At 37.6% G+C, this 7,680-nt stretch overlaps 1 pseudogene; it reads right to left on the reverse strand.

Moving 5' to 3' along the window:
• Window positions 1–4,892: 4,892 nt before the first annotated feature.
• On the reverse strand, window positions 4,893–6,176 carry LOC112934401 (transcription elongation factor A protein-like 8; annotated as a pseudogene).
• Between the last annotated feature and the right edge of the window lie 1,504 nt (window positions 6,177–7,680).

The raw sequence follows: 7,680 nt of genomic DNA on the forward strand, positions 1-7,680 counted from the left end.
TTACAGAAAACGATGGCAGTTCGGCTTGGCTGTTGGTTATAGTTTTCCAATCCTGGCTCAAGGCGTAGTGGGGAAGAGAGAGGCAGGGGAAGGTGTAACCCAATGAACATAAGTTTGCTTTTTGGTGACTCAGAGACTTCTTCAGGTCAAGTTGTCACACAAATAAAACTTTTATTTGCAGCAAATAAGGAGATCAAGGAGAATGGCTTCTAAAACTGTGACTCCCTGAGCAAGGGTGGATGGGTTCCTTTTATTTAGGATTGGGGTGAGTATTTGGATAGGGAAACCTTGTCATTGGATGTAGAGGCAGGCATAAGGTTCATAGGAAACATGCCTACACACATTGCATGTTATGTAAATGAGGCTCGTACTCCTCCTTGGGTGTAGATTTTAGTATTATGATGAGGTAAAGGTAGTTTTTGGTCATTCTAGAGGTCACTCCGTGGTCTATCTGCAGGTGTGAGTCAGAGGTTAAAATTCAAACTGGTGTGGGTGCTCTGGGCTGGCTAGAGGTCTTGTCAGCTTTCTTGTCCTGAGGACTTCTTTCCTTTTAATTCCTTTATCATTATTTTAATGGGGACTCAGGAGGAAGAAAGGTTTAAATTTATGTGAACATGCCATATTTAGCCATAAATCTCTTTAATAAAATAAGATACTTCATAGTTTTGGTGACAGATTACTCACCTTTCCATGTTGTCAATAACCATTTTCTCTCTAGTTGCTATTGCTAGAGGGGTGGTCTTGCTTTCCATTTGCCTGAGTTAAGAGATAAACTGGGAGGAAGAGCTTATGGAAAAATGTGGGACAAAGGTTGGTGAGTACAAGCAGTTGGGCAGGTCTTAGGCTCTAGTTGGTGACAAAGGGAAGAGAAAATAAGGAAACATAAATGTGCCTATGAAGAAAGATATCATACTTCTCAAAAGCAATTGGATTTTAAAGGAATCTTAAGGATGCTGACTATCATGAAATCACTCCTACTTCTCTATCACGTTCCCTCTAAGGGGTGACCCTTGGGAAAAGTAAGATGAAGGAAACATTTTTTAAAGTTTTTATTTAAATTCCAGTTAGCTAACATACAGTGTAATATTAGTTTCAGCTGTACAGTATAGTAGTTCAGCACTGAAAGAAGTATTTTTGAGTAACAATATGAGGATCTTCATACTTTTCTCTTTTCCTTCACATTCTTCGGTGATTCCCCTTCCCTTGGTTAGTAACTTCAAACATCTTCCCCTCTTCCTAACAGATCCCATTAATATGAAAGGGTAAATTACTAGTAAAAGTTTGGAATATGACACCTCCTAAAGAATTTGTACTTTAAAAAATAAAATGAAAGAACATGATATTTCCTCTTAAGAAATACTTTTTTTTTTTTTGTAATGTATGCAGTGGACACACCTCATTTCTGAACCTCACCCCATCCCTAATCCTGTCTGGGGGTGTGGTTCAGAGATTGGGTGGGGACCCATGGTTTCTGTTGCAAATATTACTTGGAAATAAAAACAATGCTTCAGTAATTTCAGTTGTTTTGAAATGATCATGTCAAAGTGTCCTTTTCCATCAAAAGCATAAGCTTAACTTTCCAACAGAGTGATTTGATTAGATAAACCCAGTGGCATATAGTCCAATAGAAGAAATAACCACACACAAAAAAAATGTTAAACTTTTTGGTAGTCATATTATCGGTCTTCATCCTGCAGTTGTTTTGTGTGTATATGGAATAATTCAAATGAGTTTTTATTTTGGTTTAAGTTGACATTTTCATAGTAGTTTAAAGAAATAAAGGTGAGGGCACCCCCAGTGGCCTAGCGGTTTAGCGCTGCCTTCAGCCCAGGGCGTGATCCTAGAGACCTGGGATTGAGTCCCACGTCGGGCTCCCTGCGTGGAGCCTGCTTCTCCCTCTGCCTGTGTCTCTGCCTCTCTCTCTCTCTCCCCCTCTCTCTGTGTCTGTCATGAATTGAAAAAAAAAAAAAAGAAAAGAAAAAGAAATAAAGGTGAGATCAATGAGGTAAAGTAAAAATCTTGTCTTCTGATTTTGAATCAGAGTAATCAATGTAAAATCATAATATTCTTTCTTTAAAAAAAGATGTATTTTCAAGATGGATTTTCAAAAAAGACTTGGAAATTGTAATTACCCCAGTATCAGTGTGTACCCCATGCATCTGGATTCTGTTCACTAAATACCATTTCTTACCAAGGGATGACATCCCCTTGGATAAATGGATAATTCCATGTGTGGGGAAGAAATGTATGAGATTAGCCAGGGACATCTTATTAGACCAGATAGTAATAAAGATCTCAGTAGTATGTGGATTATTTTAAAAAGACTCAGGAGACAATTTAAATAAACTACTTAGGAAAGATGGGACAGTTTTAAGCATTAGTAAGAACTGAATGCAATTGATTTAAACATACAGAATGTGTTTAAATCCACAGGTACATAATGGTACTTTAAAACAATACACACACACACACACACACACACAAATATCCTCAGCAGCTCACTGAATATTGGTAAGTAGAAAGAATCTAGCATGTTTCCTGCTATTCCTATATAATAACCAGGTAGTTGATAAGTTTCTCTTTATAGGAATGTTTCAGTTAATAAAAAAGAAGAAATAACAGAATTAGAAAATTGTGATTTTTGCAAAATGGATGAATCTAGATTAGGAGTCAACAAACTTTTTCTGTAAAGGATCAGATAGCAAATATTTTAGGCTTTGTGGGCCGTATAGTCTCTGTTGCAACTACTCAAGTCTATAGTGGAGTGTGAAAGCAGCCATTGGTGGTATGTAAACAAATGGTCATGATTGTATTTCAGTAAAACTTTATTTATAAAAGCAGGGTGCACTGGTTGGATTTTGTCCAGGCTATAGTTTGTAGACCCCTGATCTAGGTAATGATCATCAGTGTCTGATAACGTCACAATAAAAGGGACAGCCAGGTTTTATGCCTCCTAATGGGGGTACACAGTTCTAACTTGAAAAAAAAAAAAAAGAAAATGAGATGAGAATCTGATCAAGCATCTATATTTAACTACCAATTTTCAAAGAATAAAAGGAAGAGAGGAACATATTAGAAACCTAAGGAGAAGGAATCAACAAAATCTAGATTGTGGGAATATCTAGGGAACAACTGATTTCTTAAATAAACAAAAAAAAAATCAAGAGGAAAAATAGTATGGAGGAGTCATCTATGGGTTAAAAATGACATAAGAGGGGCACCTGGGTGGCTCAGTGCTTGAACATCTACTTTTGGCTCAGGTGTGATCCCAGGGTCCTGGGATTGAGTCCCACATTGGGCTCCCCACAGGGAGCCTGCTTCTCCCTCTGTCTATGTCTCTACCTCTCATGAATAAATAAGTGTTTAAAAAAAGAAAAATTCTCAAATAGCAGTAAAGATACTATATAATAAACCATCATGTGCCCATCACCTAGCTTTAACGAGTATCAGTATAGGGTCAACCTTATTTCATCTCTGTCCCACCAACCTCTTCCTCTATTGGGAATTTGGAAACAACTCCCTCGATCATATGTGTAAATATTCCAAAATAGATATATGTTTAAAAATACAACTATACCACCATACCACATCTTTAAAAATAAAATTTTTTATATAAATGAATTATGAAACTTTTAAAAGTTTATCTTCATATTTCTAACATTTTTTAATAACATCCAATATCCATCCATTCGCTATTCACATTTTCCCTATTTGCTCATACATTTTTTGACAATATTTTTGAATTATTTCCAAATAAATAACTACTAGTTATCTATTGCTGCTTAATAAACTATTCCAAATCTTGGTGACTTAAAACCACCATCATTTTACATGATTCTGTCGGTTTGTTGGGATTCTTCTGGTTCACACAGCTTTATTCAGCTGGCATCTTGACAGGGTTGGAAATAATCAAGGCTTTACTCTCATGTTGGAAGTCTTGATGACAATGTCCAGAAGGTAGGACCTCCCTCTCTCTCCATGTGTTCAATCCAGGAGGGAAAGTGTATCTCTTTACCTGGGGGCTCAGAGCCCCCCAACAGCAAAAGTAGATGATGCCAGGCCTCCTAAGACTGAGACCCAGGAAAATGTCATTTCTACTGTATTCTGCTAGTCAAGTAAGTTAGAATTAATCCAGGTTCAAAAGGAGAGAAATAGACCCCATCTCTTAAGAGGAGGAGGACATGACTGTTTAGAGACGAAATTGTGGATAACCATCTTTATGGAGAAACAACCATATTTACCCACTGAAAGCATTTGATATGTTCTTTTAAATCTGTAATAATTGCCATTTTTATTCCCCTGGCTAAGAGATCTAACTTGAGGTTTACATGCTTTTTTACAGTTCTTCCATCAAGAATTTAGGAGCCCTCTTTGCCCTTAAAAGCTGGTTACAAATTATCTGACTCTTAATTATAAAACTTTAATTCTTCATGTGAGATATGACATATATTCATGAAAAAATATAAATAAGCAAAAAGATAAAAGCTCACACCACAAAGAAATGAATAAGTTTTTGATATACATTTGTTTGCATGTCCACATACATACACTTTGGGATTTAATCCTACATATATGAGCTGATACTAAATGTACTGCTCTGTAACCTGTTATATTTTGCTTTACAATATGGAATGAACATATTTTCATGCATATGTTTAAAACTTTCCAATTAAAATCAGACCTGCCTAATGGGTCAAATATAAAATCCACCGAGATGCTAGTAACAAGGAAACTACCTAAAACAAAATTCCACCAGATGATTAAAAGTGAAACAAAAGTCAAAGAAAAGTCAAAGATACATCAGAAAACACTAACAGAAGGAAAGATTTTATTATCTTTCAGCAGAGGCCAGATTTTATTATCAGACAAAAAAAAAAAAAAAAAAAAAGAATTCAAGGCCTGAAGCACACAGGATAAGCACGGCTGTGTGATGTCTTTGCTTCCAATGCATCGTCACAAACTTCTGACTCCTTGTCTCTTCCCTCAGCCTTTCCTGCTGAGCACCTCCTCTTATTTCTTCAGGGTCCAAATGCCTCACAGCAGTGTCCTCTTTAAACCCCTGGTCCGGCTGTGTCAGCCCTCCTTGAAGGTTTCCTTCGGCCTCCTGTGGAACATCTTCTGAAAGGGGGTCTGCGTCCACCTTTGGCATGTTCTGTGGTTTTCCTGCATTTTCTTTCACAAGACTTTCTGCCTGTTGAGTACTTTTCTGTTATTTCTTTTGACTAAATCATGAATCAACCAGGGACACTTTTCTCCTTCTCTGGCAAAATAGAGCTGTTGTAAGGAAACAGAACCTGGATGAGAAGCTAGTCGAGGTTTCTTAAGTCATTTTTATTTTGATTATTTTTTTATTTTAGCAGCAGAACTTCCCTTTCCAATCTCAAGAATTATAAGTCTTAAAAAGAGCCAGCCCTTTGCCATGGGCCATGGGAGGTAAGCCACATAATTGGAGGAGCAGGAGGATAGGGGGAAAAAAAGAAAACAAATAAATGGAAGGAAAGCAGAGCTGAATGGAGCCCTGGTGCTCTCCAGATTTTATGAGGAAAGTACTGAAAAGGAATGACAAAAATGCAAATATCACCTTTGCATATCGTTGAGGCTTGAAGGCCTGACTGTACATTTATATTGCATGTATAGGACTGGAATTCCTGGGCATAACCTCTTGAGGTAGGGTTATGGCTACATTATTAGTAATTACAGGTAGCTAATTTTATTTTAAGATTTAATTTATTTATTCATGAGAGACAGAGAGAGAAAGGTAGAGACACAGGCAGAGGGAGAAGCAGGGAGCAGGGAGCCCGACGTGGGACTCGATCCCAGGTCTCCAGGATCACACCCCGGGCCGAAGGTGACGCTAAACCGCTGAGCCACTGGGGCTGCCCCACAGTAGCTAATTTATCTGTAGTATCTTACTTCTGGGATAGGTGACTGTTTCAGAGAGAAAGCAACATGGGTATGTTTAAAAAATAGAAATGCTTTATTTTTTTTAATCGTATAAATGGAAGTGCTTTAAAATGAAAAATATGTATACAAGTACTAATTACTTTCATTTAGAGTCTTAAAAAGAATAGGAGCAGCATATGGAGAAATGTGTGGAGGCTCAGGTGAATTCTGTATCCCTTTTACCTTGTGCACTTACCTTGTGCTTCTTGGCTTACTAAGGCCTTAGCCCTCATGATTGAAATCCTCTCAATCTTTCAGGTCAAGTTCAAAGTCTCTCTCCCCATGTCGCATTCCTGGATGCTCCCTACTTTAACTAAATAATAATTATGAGTGTAACAAACATGATAATGAAATGCAGAGAAGGAGTTTTCATGCCTTTATGTTTTATCCTCTGGTTAGTTATTCATGGGTTTTTCTTTCTTTGGAGATTGAAATCTGCAGCAAGTGGTCAAAACTGTCTTGATTTTTGTAGCTCCAGATTGCCAAGCAGATTATGTATTATAAGTTGATCCTCAATGAATATTTATTAAATTATAGCTGTTTCACCTTCAGAGCCCCCTGAAATTGAGAAGCAGCCATAGCATGGTTCTAATATGGTATAAAAGGCCCTCAAAAGGCTTTACACTCTATTTTAGCAGAACGAAGCACTACCACCCTCATATTTCTCTTCTTATAAGCTAGAAAAGTATCAAGGACCTGCTAAAGTATCTTGGGTGCTTCCTTATTTTTTGCCCCCTTATCCTAGCTCTAGGAATTTGGCACATTGCCACTGTTTGCTTAGAAGGTCACGTCAGAAAACTCCTTCAAACATGGGTCAAACCAAAAAAGCTTTTTTTTTTTTTACATTCTTTGATCTCATCTTTCTGCCAGTTTATTGCAACTAAACTAGGAGCTGTGAAACTCTCTTTTCTACATTTTTTTCATTTTTGTTCCTTCTCTTTTATTTAAAGAAAAATGGGTGATTGCCATCCCATGGCTCTTTTTTCCTTGGAGTTCTAAGGTTTTTACATTTCATCGTTCACTGCAGATTTTAGTATAAAAAGGTTCAACTTTGTTTTATCTGAGCTTTCTGAAATGTTTCTGATTGTAACATAATAGACCAGTAATTAAATACTGAGTTAGGGAATGGTTTTCTTTTGTCCCATTTCATCATTAAGGGAGGAAAACAGTCCTAGCCATCAATCTGTGGGGCTGTGTGATGCTGTAATACAAGGTTTTGATTAGAAACTTTTCATCTGCCATTCTCAAACCATTTTATCAGCCCTTGGAATTTTCTCTAGCTTTGCCAAGGCTTCCCGGGGGAATCTCTGCAATGTCTTAACGGCTTGGAGACAGACAGGATAATGCTGCACACCTCAGGGTTTCCTTACATGGTCCTGTGTGTACTCCTTACAGGCTCTGGGTCCAGGTAAAACACTTGGCGTGGGTGGCGGATTTGAAACGTGAGCCTTCCACACATCTGCTGAGGACACTGACTATGGCAGAGAAAGTGACCCTCTCCAAGTTTTATTTGGGTCATAAAAATCCATGCTGTGCACCACCTCTTTAAGAATCTGTGCCATTAAATGTGGCTAGATCCAGAGTACACTCTGGAGGAAGCCAGAAAGGACATTAAAATGCTTAGTCTATGACACACTTCCTTATTTTTGTCATTTTGACATTTATGTGTTGTTTCATTAGGGATTTTTAAGAGAAGACCCTTTTTGGGCAAGAAGTTTTCCCCACATCTCCATAAGA

Source organism: Vulpes vulpes, chromosome 16, assembly GCF_048418805.1.
Source record: "Vulpes vulpes isolate BD-2025 chromosome 16, VulVul3, whole genome shotgun sequence".
In the NCBI taxonomy this organism is placed as follows: Eukaryota; Metazoa; Chordata; class Mammalia; order Carnivora; family Canidae; genus Vulpes; species Vulpes vulpes.